The sequence below is a fragment of the Oncorhynchus masou genome, chromosome 28 (assembly GCF_036934945.1).
Source record: "Oncorhynchus masou masou isolate Uvic2021 chromosome 28, UVic_Omas_1.1, whole genome shotgun sequence".
Taxonomy (NCBI): Eukaryota; Metazoa; Chordata; class Actinopteri; order Salmoniformes; family Salmonidae; genus Oncorhynchus; species Oncorhynchus masou.
The window spans coordinates 77,334,176-77,350,528 of NC_088239.1; positions in this window are offsets into that span (position 1 = coordinate 77,334,176).

Here is a 16,353-nt window from a genome sequence, read left to right on the forward strand (position 1 = left end):
TATCCAATGTTGCGCCAAAATAACCACTAAAACAACCACACGTGGTCAGTATGAGTAACCTCTGTATTTTATGCAACATATATGTATATATATATATTTATGCGTGTGTCGTATAAAATACAGAGGTTTCTTATATAAACATATATATATATATATATATATATATATATATATATATATATGGCCTAATATTTAATTTTTATGGATTTACTTTGCGTTTAATTAGATATCCATATTATTAAATATTTAATTTGTAGTCCATTGTGACACTTTTAGTGTAGGCTGCATAACACACACAAAATGTATGTTTTGATGATGACCATTTAAGCTATAACCTCTTGCCTCATATGAAATATTTGAAATATTTAATTAACAGAGTTGGTAAGCTCAGTGTAGTGTTGTAAACTGTGAAGGCATGTAGGCCTATGTAAAAGTATATAAGCCCCCCATCACACCTGTCACTAGGCTACCACAAGAGCTCCTGCCAGATGGTCAACTTCACAGCACCGACAGACAACAACAAGCAGTGGAGGCTTCTGAGGGAGGACAGCTCATAATAATGGCTGTAAAGGAGCGTATGGGATGACAGTATTTGATACAATTCGAATAATTCCGCACCAGCCATTACCACAAGCCTGCCCTCCCCAATTAAGGTGCCACCAACTCCTGTGACAACAAGGCTTAACAGGGCATGTGATAAATAACATACTCGTCAAGAGATTTTTTCTCTGGGTTTCCAAGGGTTTCCAAGATATTACACATAAGTTTATAGGCTTGTCATTGGGGGCGGCAGGGTAGCCTAGTGGTTAGAGTGTTGGATTAGTAACCAGTGCAAGTTCAAATCCCAGAGCTGACAAGGTACAAATCTGTCGTTCTGCACCTGAACAGGCAGTTAACCCACTGTTCCTAGGCCGTCATTGAAAATAAGAATGTGTTCTTAACTGACTTGCCTAGTTAAATAAAGGTAAAATAAATATATATTTAAAAAATTTACTCTCAAGTAGCCTAATCAAAGTAGTAACTCTGTCATTGGTGTTATTTTAAATATGCCAGTGAGTGAATAGATCATTCATACAATCCACAAAACATCACAATATTGAAAAAATCTATACATCTATTGATCTGTGTCTAATATGGGGTAGTACAGAACATGTACTGTAGGTGTAGTACTGTACAGTTGTGGGACACATTGACACTTTATTTTGTCTACAGTCAACCCTGTTCACTGCCTCAGGCTTGTATTTCCTGGCACGTCTGCTGTCTGTCTACTGTACTCTGACAATATGGTAATGAATCAATACATGCATCTCACAGTATATGACCCTTGTACAGAAGCTGCCTGTATTTTGGGGGGTTTGTTAAAGTTGCATGGTGTTTATTTCTTAGTATCATAATTGTAACTTTCTTTTCATTTTATTCTTTCTGCTTGTATTTATATTTTGATGTATTTTCTGTCATTTATGTTATTCAGGTCTCATCTGTAAAAGACACATTGGTCTCAGTATGACTCCCTGATAAAATAAGGTTAAATTTGTAAAAAAAATAAAATAAGATTACAATTATGACATAACATTCGATAACAAACAAAAGCTTGATTTCAAAATAAAATTAAAAGATAAATGTATGAACAAATATATTTGATGATGATAGCATTTTATAAAGCAAATCCTGACAGGCCTCTAAAAGGTTTTGGTCAGAGGGGCCAAAATGGACTTTGCAGACACCCTGTTTTGACTGAAACCAGTTGGAGGTGTGAGCACATTATTTGACAGGATGTAATGCAACTTACTTTCCTTTTACAGGCTGACCTTCACCTCTCCTTGTGATGCCTATCTCTCCTAAACAGATTCAAGGCATCAATCAATCAAATGCTATTTTGTCACATGCTTCGTAAACAACAGGTTTAGACTAACAGTGAAATGCTTAATTATGGGTCATTTTCCAACAATACAGAGTAAAATATATATATATTTTTTAAATAGAAATAGTGAAACAAGGAATAAATACACAGTGAATGAGTAAAAAATAACATGGCTATATATAGGGTTTTCCAGTACCGAGTCGATGTGCAGGGGTAAAAGGTCATTGAGGTAGCTATAGACATATAGGTAGGGGTAAAGTGACTAGGCAACAAGATATATAATAGCAGTAACAGCAGTGCATGTGGGGACTGTAAAAGTTTTTGTGAGTGTGTGTGAGGGCTCCGTATGCATGTGTGCGCATGTTATATGTGTGTGGACATATGTCTTTTGTGTGTGTGTGTGTGTTGGGGTGTCAGTGTAAGTATGTGTGAGTTTGTGGGTAGAGTCTAGTGTGTGTGCATAGAGTCCGTGCAAGAGAGTTAGTACAAAAAAGGGTCAATGCAAGTAAGCAATTTGAATAGCTATTTAGCAGTCTTGTTTAGCAGTCTTACGGCTTGGGGGTAGAAGCTGTTGGTTCCAGACTTGGTATACTCTACCGCTTCCCGTGTGTTAGCAGAGAGAACAGTCTATGACTTGGGTGGCTGAAGTCTTAGAATTATTTTAAGGCCTTCCTCTGACACCGCCTGGTATAGAGTTCCTGGATGTCAGGGAGCTCAGCTCCAGGGATGTACTGGGCCGTACTCACCACCCTCTGTAGCGCATTGAGGTCGGGTGTCTTACAGTTGCCATACCAAGCGGTGATGCAGCCAGTCAAGATGCTCTCAATGGTGCAGCTGTAGACCTTTTTGAGAATTTGAGGGACCATGAAAAATTCTATCAGCCTCCTCAGGGGAAGAGACGCTGTCATGTCCTCTTCACAACTGTGTGGGTGTGTGTGGACCATGTTAATTCCGTAGTGATGTGGACACAGGAACTTGAAGCTTTCGACCTGCTCCACTACAGCTCAATCTATGTGGATGGGGGTGTGTTCGCCCCTCCGTTTTCTGTAGGCTGCCTCATCATCATTGGCGATCAGTCCTACCACCATTGTGTTGTCAGCAAACTTGGTGATGGTGTTGGAGTCATGCGCGGCCACACAGTCTAGGATGAACAGGGATTACAATAGAGGATTAACTACACACCCCTGAGGGTCCTGAGCTTGGTGATGAGCTTGGAGGGGTGTTGAATTCTGAGCTGTAGTCAATGAACAGCATTCTTACATAGGTATTCCTTTCATCCAGGTGTGTGAGGGCAGTGTGGAGTGCAATAGAGATTGCGTCATCTGTGGATCTGTTGGGGCAGTATGCAAATTAGAGTGGGTCCAGAGTGTCTGGGATGATGGTGTTGATGTGATCCATGACCAGCCTTTCAAAGCATTTCATGGCTATGGATGTGAGTGCTATGGGGCGATAGTCATTTAGGGCAGGTTACCTCAGCGTTCTTGGGTAGGGGAGACTATGGTGGTCTGCTTGAAACAAGTTTATATTACAGACCGGGTCGGGGATAGGTTGAAAATGTCAGTAAAGGCACTTGTCAGCTGGTCAGCGCATGCTCTGAGTACGAGTCTTGGTGGTCCATCTTGCCTTGCGGCCTTGCAAATGTTAACCTGTTTATAGATCTTATTCGCATTAGCTCCGGAGAGCGAGATCACACAGTCGCCCCGAACAGCTTGTGCTCTTATGCATGGTTCAGTGTTGTTTGCCTCTAAGCAAGCATATAAGGCATTTATCTTGTCTGGCAGGCTTGCACCAATGGGCAGCTCGTGGCTGGGTGTCCCTTGGTAATCCGTGATAGTTTGCAAGCTTTGCCACGGGCGTCAGAGCCGGTGTAGTAGGATTCCATATTTGTCCTGTATTGGCATTCTGCCTGTTTGATGCCTGTTTATGTTTAGGCATGAACAAATCCACATATTTTCAGAAATGTATCATATTTGTAGTTACCTGGTCATTTATGTATCCATTTTTTTTAAATGTATAATTTCAATAAATATCCTAACATGATATGTAATATTCATCCTGTATGATAGAAAATAGGCTAAATCTGACTCATGAAATGTCCAACGCCCAAATAATTTTTCCTTTGCAGGCACCGAAAATCATAGTGCTTCTTCACATGAAGGTGATATATCTGAGCGTACATTTGCACCACATTCAGTAGTAGGCTATGCAAGGCACAGAAAGGCAAACATCGTCATCTTTAATCCAAGTTACTATTTCCAAAGCACATCTCTGCTATTTCTGTTTAAAAGATGCAGCATAGGAAATCAAGAAATCCAATCACAACACATGTTTTCTGGAAAGATGCAAACGTAGGCCAATCTTTGCTAAAAAACGTGTTTTATTCACACCCTAAATCCCTCTGCTTGCCCTATTTGTGATGGACGATGGATGCAGATTGGGTCATCAGCGGCGGTCCCTCACAGTCCAGACCCAATGTGGTGGTAGTGTTGGTCTGTGATCCACTCCAAACTGTAAATGCATAAATAATGAATACTAATTGTGCCAATATTGCACAAAAATAATGTCATTTCAAATATTACCACAAGGTAGCTACTTTACCTGCTTCATTCATAATGAGAAAACTAACTGGAACAAGCTAACGTTAGCTAGCTAAGTTGCTAATTACCTTAATAGCTAAGTTAGTTAACTGGCTATCTAATATTAACTAGTAATACAAAATGTGCCTAAACGCATTAAAACGTTAGCTGTCACCTTGAGCCTTGATAGGGATTAAACAAAATTCCTTATGGGAAGGCAATTTTGTTATTACATTTACATTTACATTTAAGTCATTTAGCAGACGCTCTTATCCAGAGCGACTTACAAATTGGTGAATTCACCTTCTGACATCCAGTGGAACAGCCACTTTACAATAGTGCATCTAAATCATTTAAGGGGGGGGGGGGGTGAGAAGGATTACTTATCCTATCCTAGGTATTCCTTGAAGAGGTGGGGTTTCAGGTGTCTCCGGAAGGTGGTGATTGACTCCGCTGTCCTTATTAGTTAGCTAGCTATCCCTACTGGTTGCTGGCCAAATTAGCTAAAGTTTTTGATTCTAGTTACTAAGATAAATAAAACATCTCAAATTAGCTATTCACTTTAGCGTGAACGTCTTTGTGGTATTTTCTGAACAGCTTCTCACTTCTTTGTTTCCCCAGTCGTCAGTTCGAGCACACACCGTTTACACACTCATTTGTGGCGCCAAAATGTAAAAATTACAGTTTGAACTCCACAGTAGATGTGATTCTTGTTGCTAGGCTACAAGTTACTGTGGATTTAGCTTATGGTTTGAGCGCGTTTATCCAGAGGGAATACAAAAATTATAGCTAGTGTCTGAAAGAATGATACTCATTAAATATTTGTCAAATTATTGAGCCATATCCTCAAAATTCAAATGAGCATAAAAAAATGTGTCCTTAATAAGCATATCAAAATGCATATAATAATCCTGATGTGGTCCTCAGTCAAGAGCATGTGCATTGTATATGCTGAGAAAACATACTATGTAGGCCTACTGTCAGTATTTGTCAACATGAAAATAGCATGTCACATACGTCAAGATATTGAATGAGCCCATATCCGGCCATAGGAAATGTCGATGTGTGATATTCGGAGTCATCCCTATATCAAATGTTGAAAAGACATACAGATTCAGAATTTGTCAGGATATGGTGCATGTCCACAAAACTCAAAATATTCATTGGAAATGGTCTATATTTTGTAGAATATCAAAAATGTGTCATGTAAATATATCCCCTGAAATGGAAACATTTTAACCAGTGAATGTTATCGGATGATGCAGTCTGTGCTAGCGAAACAGTCCTGTAGCTTATCATCCACTTCATTGGACCACTTCAGAATTTAGCGTGTCACTGGTTACTTCCTGTTGGAGTTTTTGCTCGTAAGGAGGAAGCAGAAGGATAGAGTTATGGTTTGATTTGCTAAAAGGAGGATGAGAGAGGGCTTTGTGTGCATTTCTGTGTGTGGAGTAAAGGCAGGGTTGGGTCGGTTACTTTCTAAATGTAATCAGTTACAGTCACAAGTTACCTGTCCAAAACTGTAATCGGTAATGTAACTTTTGGATTACCCTAACTCAGTAGCATAATCTGATTACATTCAGTTACTTTTAGATTACTTTCCCCTGAAGAGCCATTAGAAGAAGACAAAAATGTATGTTACCAATTGAACGACATCTATTGCAGGAAAATCAACGTCAAAGTTTATATAGCTGGCCATAAATGGATGTTACATTTTACTTTATGGGTTGGTTATGTAGGCTTCTTCTAACCCAGCTTTCTACTACATAAGATTAAATTATATCTTTACATTAAAATCCAAAGTCTATCTGAATTCCACTCATTCCAATAAATGTTATACCCATTGATCTTCAAGAATAGGACTTGGAAATATGAAAGTATAGATTAGCCAAATTGTTTTACCTGTGTCACACCCTGATCTGTTTCACCTGTTCCTGTGATTGTCTCCACCCCCTCCAGGTGTCACTTATTTTCCCCAGTGTATTTATCCCTGTGTTTCCTGTCTTTCTGAGCCAGTTCGTCTTGTATGTTAGTCAAGTCAACAAGCGTGGTTTTCCCTGTTCGCCTTTTGATATTCTCTTTATGATAGTCTTCCCAACTTTCCCACCTGTCTGATCATCCTGCCTGATCATCCTGCCTGCCCTGACCTTGATTCTACCTGCCCTTCGGTATCTTTTGGACTCTGAACTTGTGTCATGATAACCTGAGCATAACCCCAAAACTAAGGACTTACTAGCCAACCCTACTCTGTTGTTTATTATTTTGTTGTCATGGAGGACTGACTGGGTTCATTGATTCAAGTTGAAAAATAAATGCTGCACCCATGGAACGGCATGCTTTGAGCACTACTGAAAAGTGCTATTTACATGTGAAAAATGAGTACCATATGCTGCATTTGCTATAGGCCTATTGTTTACCGTTTTGTTGGTAACACTATGATATCTTGTTAATATGCAGGTGTTTAAATTGAAAATCCACAGATTAAACTGTAACAAAACAGTCACCCCCACCTCTGTTTTGGTACAAAGCTGTGGCATGGGCCTGTAAAAATGTAACCACTCTCAGATTAACAGACAGAGCTATGGATGCAAGGACTGACTATCCATGATATCAAAATGTATGTTTTAACTGTGTTTTGAGTCTATACAGTGTTAGTTCACATTTACAAACATTGGAGAAGACAAGTTCATATTTTGGGTTCTCATGGAGTGTGACAGTTGAACTAAGCACATGAGGCATTTATAAACTATATTCTCCAACAATAAATGGATATATACAGTGGGGCAAAAAAGTATTTAGTCAGCCATCAATTGTGCAAGTTCTCCCACTTAAAAAGATGAGAGGCCTGTAATTTTCATCATAGGTACACTTCAACTATGACAGACAAAATTTTAAAAAAAATCCAGAAAATCACATTGTAGGATTTTTAATGAATTTATTTGCAAATTATGGTGGAAAATAAGTATTATCGGATTCATATGGAATTGTTGTTCAATTTAAATGTTTGAATATGAAATTATTCGTGATGGGATGAAATGTAATTTTAGCTTCTAAAATTTGAGATTTGGGTTATCATAAGGTAGGGCTCAATCAGTGGCCTGCCCCTGTGAAGGGACATGGGCTATAAAACGTTTCAAACACTCCCTCTTCTCCCTTCCTATATAAAGCCTTGACGACAATATAACCTCCTGTTCTGAGGACGTGAGGACAACGGTTCGATGTCAGAATGGTTCAGATAATAACTACAGAACGAAGCCAACATCAGCGTGAGCTTTGGTTGCGAATGGTATGAACTTTGAACTCTTATTCACTACAGAAGTGATACCTCCTAGCCGTTGAGTTAGCAACAGCAGCTGCAAACGAGGGTTAGGAAGGAACAGACAGTATTTATTGCATTTTCCTTTTCCAAATGGGTGATAATTTAGAATGCATAAGATACTGTATTTACGATAACACAGCTTCACCCTTTGTTCCTCAGTCTTCCCGCTCTTTCGCTCAAACCCAACCACTTTTCTTTTGTGTAACCAGCTGTCATATCTGTTCCGCCCGCTAGGGACATTTTCCTTTATGATGTAATTTGTAATCAAGTTATGATTTAAATATGTGTATGTGTAATTCTGTGTGATTAGTTAGGTATTTAGTAAATAAATAATTAAACCCAATTTTGTATCGCTGATTCAACTTGTGAGCCAGGGTTCGTGCAGATAACCAAGAATTTACAACTTTCAGATGAGACTGAATTAAGATGGCGATTAATATTGACTGCTATTGATGTAAAATATTACTAGGTCTTTAAGAGTTTATTCAGAAGATAACAGCTCTAGAATATTCTTTTGTGGTGCCGACACTCTAGTTAATTACATTTACATGATTAGCTCAATCAGGTAATATTAATTACGGAGAAATTATTTTATAGAATAGAATAGCATGTCATATCACTAAAACACGTCACACTCCTTCTCACCAGCATTACGCACTCCTGCCACCATCAGTACGCACACCTGCCTTTCCCCGTCACTCGCATCAGAGTATTATTGGACTCACCTGGACTCAATCTCCTGTTTATTATCTCCCCTATATTTGTCTATTCCCCACGGCTGCATTGATTGTCGAATGTCGTTGTGTTGCCCGTGTGCCGACGCTGTGCGTGTCTTGTTTCCTGTCTGTTCCTTATTAAATGTTGACTCCCCGTACCTGCTTCTCATCTCCGGAGTTGGTCTTACAGAATGCAGCAGCTACCAAATGAAGCATCGGGGAGTGCTGGCTTTCCGGTTGGTGGTCACGTCGGGTTCGGGGGCCGCCACCGATGGAACAGGGGGTGCCTAAACCAGCTCGTCAGGCTGTCAAACTCTAGCTGGCTTGAGAGGTTTTTTGTCCCGGTTAGCTCGGAGGAGCCCATCCCATGTCAGGCTTCAGCTGGATCATCAGGTTTTTACGCCCGACCGGCTCATCAGGCTGCTACACCTCCTCCGGATCATCGGACTCCCACGCCTCAGCAAGATTGACAGGCCTTCATGCCTCAGCCGGATCGTTGGGCACCTATGCCTCAGCCGGCTTGCCAGGCTCTCACGCCTCTGCCGGTTCTTTGGGATTTCACGCCCAGCTGGCTTGTCCAGTACCCGTGCCTCGGCCGACCCGTCAGGCTCGCCCAGGGGGATGCCGGGTGGCGCCCCTAGAGGGAGGGTACTGTCACTCCCGCTCCCGCTCGCTCTCCCTGGCACTCGAAAGCGCCAAGGCTCCCCAGCATTACACACTCTTGCCACCATCAGTACGCACACCTGCCTTTCCCCGTCATGCCCATCAGCGTATTATTGGACTCACTTGGACTCAATCACCTGTTTATTACCTCCCCTATATTTGTCAGTTCCCCATCTCTGTTCCCCGCGGCTGAATTGCTTATCGAATGTCGTTGTGTTGCCCGTGTGCCGACACTGTGCCTGTCTTGTTTTATGCCTGTTCCTTATTAAATGTTGACTCCCCGTACCTGCTTCTCGTCTCCGGCGTCGGTCCTTACACATCCTTTCTGAATTTAAAAATAACCCTCAAAGTAATCATCCATTTTTTCAAAAGTATCTGCAATCAGATTGCAATATTTTTGCTGGTAACATAATCCCTTTTATAGAAAAAAAAATATGCCTCCTAGACTGATCTCTCTGCTACCGCATGGCAGGCGGTACTGGAGCACCAAATCTACATTGATGATGGTCACCTCGCTTCGAGTTCTTAGGAAACTACGCAGTATTTAGTTTTTTAATGTATTATTTCTGACTTTGTTACCCCAGGAAATCTTAAGTCTTATTACATACTGCCGGGAAGAACTATTGGATGTAAGAGCAACGTCAACTTACCAACATTACGACCAGGAATACGACTTTCCCGAAGCGGATCCTCTGTTCAGACCACCACCCAGGACAATGGATCTAATTTCAGTAGTCGACCCAAAACAATGGCGCCGCAGAAGGGGCAGACAAAGCGGCCACCTGGTCAGGCTCCGTAGACGTGCACATCGCCCACCACTCCCGAGTACACTACTAGCCAATGTCCAGTCTCTTGACAAGAAGGTAAATTAAATTCGAGCAAGGGTCTGTTTCACGGAAACATGGCTCTCTCGGGATATGTTGTCGGAATCGGTTCAGCCACTGGGCTTCTCCATGCATTGCGGGTGTATGCTTCATGATTAACGACTCATGGTGTAATCATAATAATAACATACAGGAACTCAAGTCCTTCTGCTCACCTGACCTACAATTCCTTTCAATCAAATGCCAGCCATTTTACCTACAGTACCAAGAGAATTCTCGTCAGTTATAGTCACAGCAGTGTACATTTCCCCTCAAGCTGACACCAAGACAGCCATCAAAGAACTTCACTGGACTATATGCAAACTGTAAACCATATATCCTGAGGCTGCATTTATTGTAGCTAGGAATTTTAACAAAGCAAATCTGTGAACAAGGCTACCTAAATTTTACCAGCATATTGATTGCGCTACGCACATGGGCAATACCCTCGACCACTGCTACTCTAACTTCCACAATACATACAAAGCCCTCCCCTAGGCAAATCTGACCACGACAACATCTTGCTTCTATCATCTTATCAGCAGAAACTCAAACAGGATGTACCAGTGACGAGAACCATTCAACGCTGGTCCGACCAATCAGAAGCCATGCTTCAAGATTGTTTTGATCACACTGACTGGAATATGTTCCGGTCAGCCTCAGAGAACAACATCTACCTATACGCTGACTTGAGGAGTATATTTATAAAAAAGTGCATTGGAGATGTTGTACTCACTGTGACTATTAAAACCTACACTAACCAGAAACCGTGAATGGATGGCGGCATTCGCGCATCCACCGCATTTAACACGATCCACCGCATTTAACCATGGAAGAGGTCTGGAAATATGACTAATATAAACAGCGGTTATTCACTCCGTAAGGCAATCAAACAAGCGAAATGCCAGTACAGGGACAAGGTGGAGTCACAATTCAACGGCTCAGACACGAGACATATGAGGCAGGGTCTACAGGAAATCACAGACAACAAAAAGAAAACCAGCCAAGTCACGGACACCAACGTCAAGCTTCCAGACAAACAAAACACCTTCTTTGCCCGCTTTGGGGATAACACAGTGCCACCGTCATGGCCCACTAACAAGGACTGCGCCCCCCCCTGACGTAAGTAAAACATTTAAACGTGTTAACCCTCGCAAGGCTGCTGGCCCAAACGGCATCCCTAACCGCGTCCTCAGAGCATGCGCAGACCAGCTGGCTGGTGTGTTTACAGACATATTCAATCGCTCCCTATCCTAGTCTGTTGTCCCCACATACTTCAAGATGGCTACCATTGTTCCTGTACCCAAGAAGGCAAAGATAACTGGACTAAATTACTAACACTCCGTAGCACTCACTTCGGTCATCATGAAGTGCTTTGAGAGGCTAGACAAAGATCATATCACCTCCACCTTACTGACCACCCTAGACCCACTTCAGTTTGCATACCGCCCCAACAGGTCCACAGACGACACAATCACCATCACACTGCACACTGCCCTATCCCACCTGGACAAAAGGATTACCTATGAAAGGATGCTGTTCATTGACTACAGCTCAACATTCAACACCATAGTACCCTCCAAGCTCATCATCAAGCTGGAGGCCCTGGGTCTCAACCCCGCCCAGTGCAGTTGGGTCCTGGACTTTTTGACGGACCGCCCCCAGGTGTTGACGGTAGAAAACAACATCTCCACTTCACTGGCCCTCAACACTGGGGCCCCACAAGGCTCAGCCCCCACCTGTACTTCCTATTCACTCTCCATGACATCTACAGCACCCAATGTCAGAGGACGGCCAAAAAGATCATCATGGACATCAACCACCCGAGCCACTGCCTGTTCCCATCACTACCATCCAGAAGGCGAGGTCAGTACAGATGCATCAAAGCTGGGATGAGAGACTGAAAAACAGCTTCTATCTCAAGGCCATCAGACTGCTAAACAGCAATCACTAACTCAGAAAGGCTGCTGCCTACATTGAGACCCAGTCACTGGCCACTAAAATAAATGGATCACTAGTCACTTTATACAATGCCACTTTAATAATGTTTACATATCTTACATTACTCATATCACATGTATATATTGTATTTTATTCTCACATTTGTTATAAAGATGAGACCAAGGCACAGTGTGGTATGTGTACATTCTTATTTACTTAAAGAATGAACACCTAACAAAATAACCAAACAAAACATGACTCTTTACAAACGATTGCTGTCAGGCAACTACACATAGACAAGATCCCACAAACACCAAAGGGAAATGACTACCTAAATATGATCCCCAATCAGAGACAACGATAAACAGCTGTCTCTGATTGGGAACCATATCAGGCCAACATAGAATTACAAAAAACCCTAGACCTACAAAACTCTAGACATACAAAAACCCTAGACAATACAAAACTGGCATACCCACCCTAGTCACACCCTGACCTAACCAAAATATAAAGAAAACAGAGATATCTCAGGTCAGGGCGTGACATTTATACCATCTATTGCACCTTGCCTATGCTGCTCAGCCATCGCTCATCCATATACTTACATGTACGTATTCTTATTCACCCCTTTAGATTTGTGTGTATTAGGTAGTTGTTGGATTACTTGTTAGATATGACTGCACTGTCGGAACTAGAAGCACAAGCATTTCGCTACACTTGCATTAACATCTGCTAACCATTTGTATGTGACAAATCAAATTTGATCTGATTTGACTGTAGGTCCAAGAGGCTCCTTAACAGCTTCTACCCCCAAGCCATAAAACTGCTGAACAGTTCATCAAATGGCTCCACGGATTATTTGCATTAACCCCCACCCCTCCCTTTTTTAAGCTGCTGCTACTCATTGTTTATTTTCTATCCATAGTCACCTTACTCCAACCTACATGTACATATTACCTCAATTACCTCGACTGACCTGTACCCCTGCACATTAACTTGGTACTGATACCCCCTGTATATAGCCTAGTTATTGTTATTTTATTGTGTTACTTTTTATACTTAAGTTTATTTAGTAAATATTTTCTTAACTCTTATTTTTCTTAAAGCTGCATTATTGGTTTAAGGGCTTGTAAGTAAGCATTTCTACACCTGTTGTATTCGACACATTTAACAATTACAATTTGATTTGAATGTGAATTTTCTTGTTTGCTAACGGCCCTATGCAGCTGGTTGAGTGCGGTCTTAGTGCCATCATCAGTTTGTGGTGGCAAATAGAAATCTACAAAAAAATATAGATTAAAACTATTTTGGTAAATAGTTTGGTCTGCAGCTTATCATGAGTTATTTCTAACTCAGACGAGCAAAAACTAAAGACCGCACACCAGCTGTTGTTAACAAAGAGACACACCCCTCCTCCCTTTATCTTACCTGAGTATGCTGTCCGGTCTTGACAGTGCATTAAAAAAACAGCGAGTTATATATCCATGTCCGACTGATAAATCTAGGATATTACAGTTTTTCAGGTCCTTTTGATAGGATAGTCTGAGCTCATCCAGTTTGTTCTCCAGTGACTGTACATTGGCCAGTAGAACAAAGAGCATCCAGTTTGTTCTCCAGTGACTGTACATTGGCCAGTAGAACAAAGAGCATCCAGTTTGTTTTCCAGTGACTGAACGTTGGCCAATAGAACTGAGGGCAATGACGGTCTATTTGCTCGAGGACGTAGTCTTGTCAGGTTGCTGCCTCACCTGTCTCTTTTTCACCCCCACTTCCTCTTTCAAGTCCCTAGATTCGGGCCTAGTCCGGAGTAAGCAGAACGTCCTGAGCTGCCTACTCGTTGAAGTAGACATTTTCTTCTAAATCGAGGTTAGTGATTGCTGTTCTGATGTCCAGAAACCATTTTAGATCGATGGCAGAGACATTAAGTATATATTTATTTTAGATAACTGTAAAAAAAACACAAAAATTGGTCAGGAGCTCATAAAACAGCTTCTATCCACTGTAGCCGCCATCTTACATTTTACTGACAATTAGGCCTATCTCTATAATGACAATTAGGCCTACCTCTATAACGACAATTAGCCCTACCTCTATAATGACAATTAGGCCTATCTCTATAATGACAATTAGGCCTATCTCTATAATGACAATTAGGCCTATCTCTATAATGACAATTAGCCCTACCTCTATAATGACAATTAGGCCTATCTCTATAATGACAATTAGGCCTACCTCTATATTGACAATTAGGCCTACCTCTATAATGACAATTAGGCCTACCTCTATAATGACAATTAGGCCTATCTCTATAATGACAATTAGGCCTATCTCTATAATTACAATTACATTTAACATTTACATTTAAGTCATTTGGCAGACGCTCTTATCCAGAGCGACTTACAAATTGGTGAATTCACCTTATGACATCCAGTGGAACAGCCACTTTACAATAGTGCATCTAAATCATTTAAGGGGGGGGTGAGAAGGATTACTTTATCCTATCCTAGGTATTCCTTAAAGAGGTGGGGTTTCAGGTGTCTCCGGAAGGTGGTGATTGACTCCGCTGTCCTGGCGTCGTGAGGGAGTTTGTTCCACCATTGGGGGGCCAGAACAGCGAACAGTTTTGACTGGGCTGAGCGGGAACTGTACTTCCTCAGTGGTAGGGAGGCGAGCAGGCCAGAGGTGGATGACCGCAGTGTCCTTGTTTGGGTGTAGGGCCTGATCAGAGCCTGGAGGTACTGCGGTGCCGTTCCCCTCACAGCTCCGTAGGCAAGCACCATGGTCTTGTAGCGGATGCGAGCTTCAACTGGAAGCCAGTGGAGAGAGCGGAGGAGCGGGGTGACGTGAGAGAACTTGGGAAGGTTGAACACCAGACGGGCTGCGGCGTTCTGGATGAGTTGTAGGGGTTTAATGGCACAGGCAGGGAGCCCAGCCAACAGCGAGTTGCAGTAATCCAGACGGGAGATGACAAGTGCCTGGATTAGGACCTGCGCCGCTTCCTGTGTGAGGCAGGGTCGTACTCTGCGGATGTTGTAGAGCATGAACCTACAGGAACGGGCCACCGCCTTGATGTTAGTTGAGAACGACAGGGTGTTGTCCAGGATCACGCCAAGGTTCTTAGCGCTCTGGGAGGAGGACACAATGGAGTTGTCAACCGTGATGGCGAGATCATGGAACGGGCAGTCCTTCCCCGGGAGGAAGAGCAGCTCCGTCTTGCCGAGGTTCAGCTTGAGGTGGTGATCCGTCATCCACACTGATATGTCTGCCAGACATGCAGAGATGCGATTCGCCACCTGGTCATCAGAAGGGAGAAAGGAGAAGATTAATTGTGTGTCGTCTGCATAGCAATGATAGGAGAGACCATGTGAGGTTATGACAGAGCCAAGTGACTTGGTGTATAGCGAGAATAGGAGAGGGCCTAGAACAGAGCCCCGGGGGACACCAGTGGTGAGAGCGCGTGGTGAGGAGACAGATTCTCGCCACACCACCTGGTAGGAGCGACCTGTCAGGTAGGACGCAATCCAAGCGTGGGCCGCGCCGGAGATGCCCAACTCGGAGAGGGTGGAGAGGAGGATCTGATGGTTCACAGTATCGAAGGCAGCCGATAGGTCTAGAAGGATGAGAGCAGAGGAGAGAGAGTTAGCTTTAGCAGTGCGGAGCGCCTCCGTGATACAGAGAAGAGCAGTCTCAGTTGAATGACTAGTCTTGAAACCTGACTGATTTGGATCAAGAAGGTCATTCTGAGAGAGATAGCGGGAGAGCTGGCCAAGGACGGCACGTTCAAGAGTTTTGGAGAGAAAAGAAAGAAGGGATACTGGTCTGTAGTTGTTGACATCGGAGGGATCGAGTGTAGGTTTTTTCAGAAGGGGTGCAACTCTCGCTCTCTTGAAGACGGAAGGGACGTAGCCAGCGGTCAGGGATGAGTTGATGAGCGAGGTGAGGTAAGGGAGAAGGTCTCCGGAAATGGTCTGGAGAAGAGAGGAGGGGATAGGGTCAAGCGGGCAGGTTGTTGGGCGGCCGGCCGTCACAAGAAGCGAGATTTCATCTGGAGAGAGAGGGGAGAAAGAGGTCAGAGCACAGGGTAGGGCAGTGTGAGCAGAACCAGCGGTGTCGTTTGACTTAGCAAACGAGGATCGGATGTCGTCGACCTTCTTTTCAAAATGGTTGACGAAGTCATCTGCAGAGAGGGAGGAGGGGGGGGGAGGAGGATTCAGGAGGGAGGAGGATTCAGGAGGGAGGAGAAGGTGGCAAAGAGCTTCCTAGGGTTAGAGGCAGATGCTTGGAATTTAGAGTGGTAGAAAGTGGCTTTAGCAGCAGACAGAGGAGGAAAATGTAGAGAGGAGGGAGTGAAAGGATGCCAGGTCCGCAGGGAGGCGAGTTTTCCTCCATTTCCGCTCGGCTGCCTGGAGCCCTG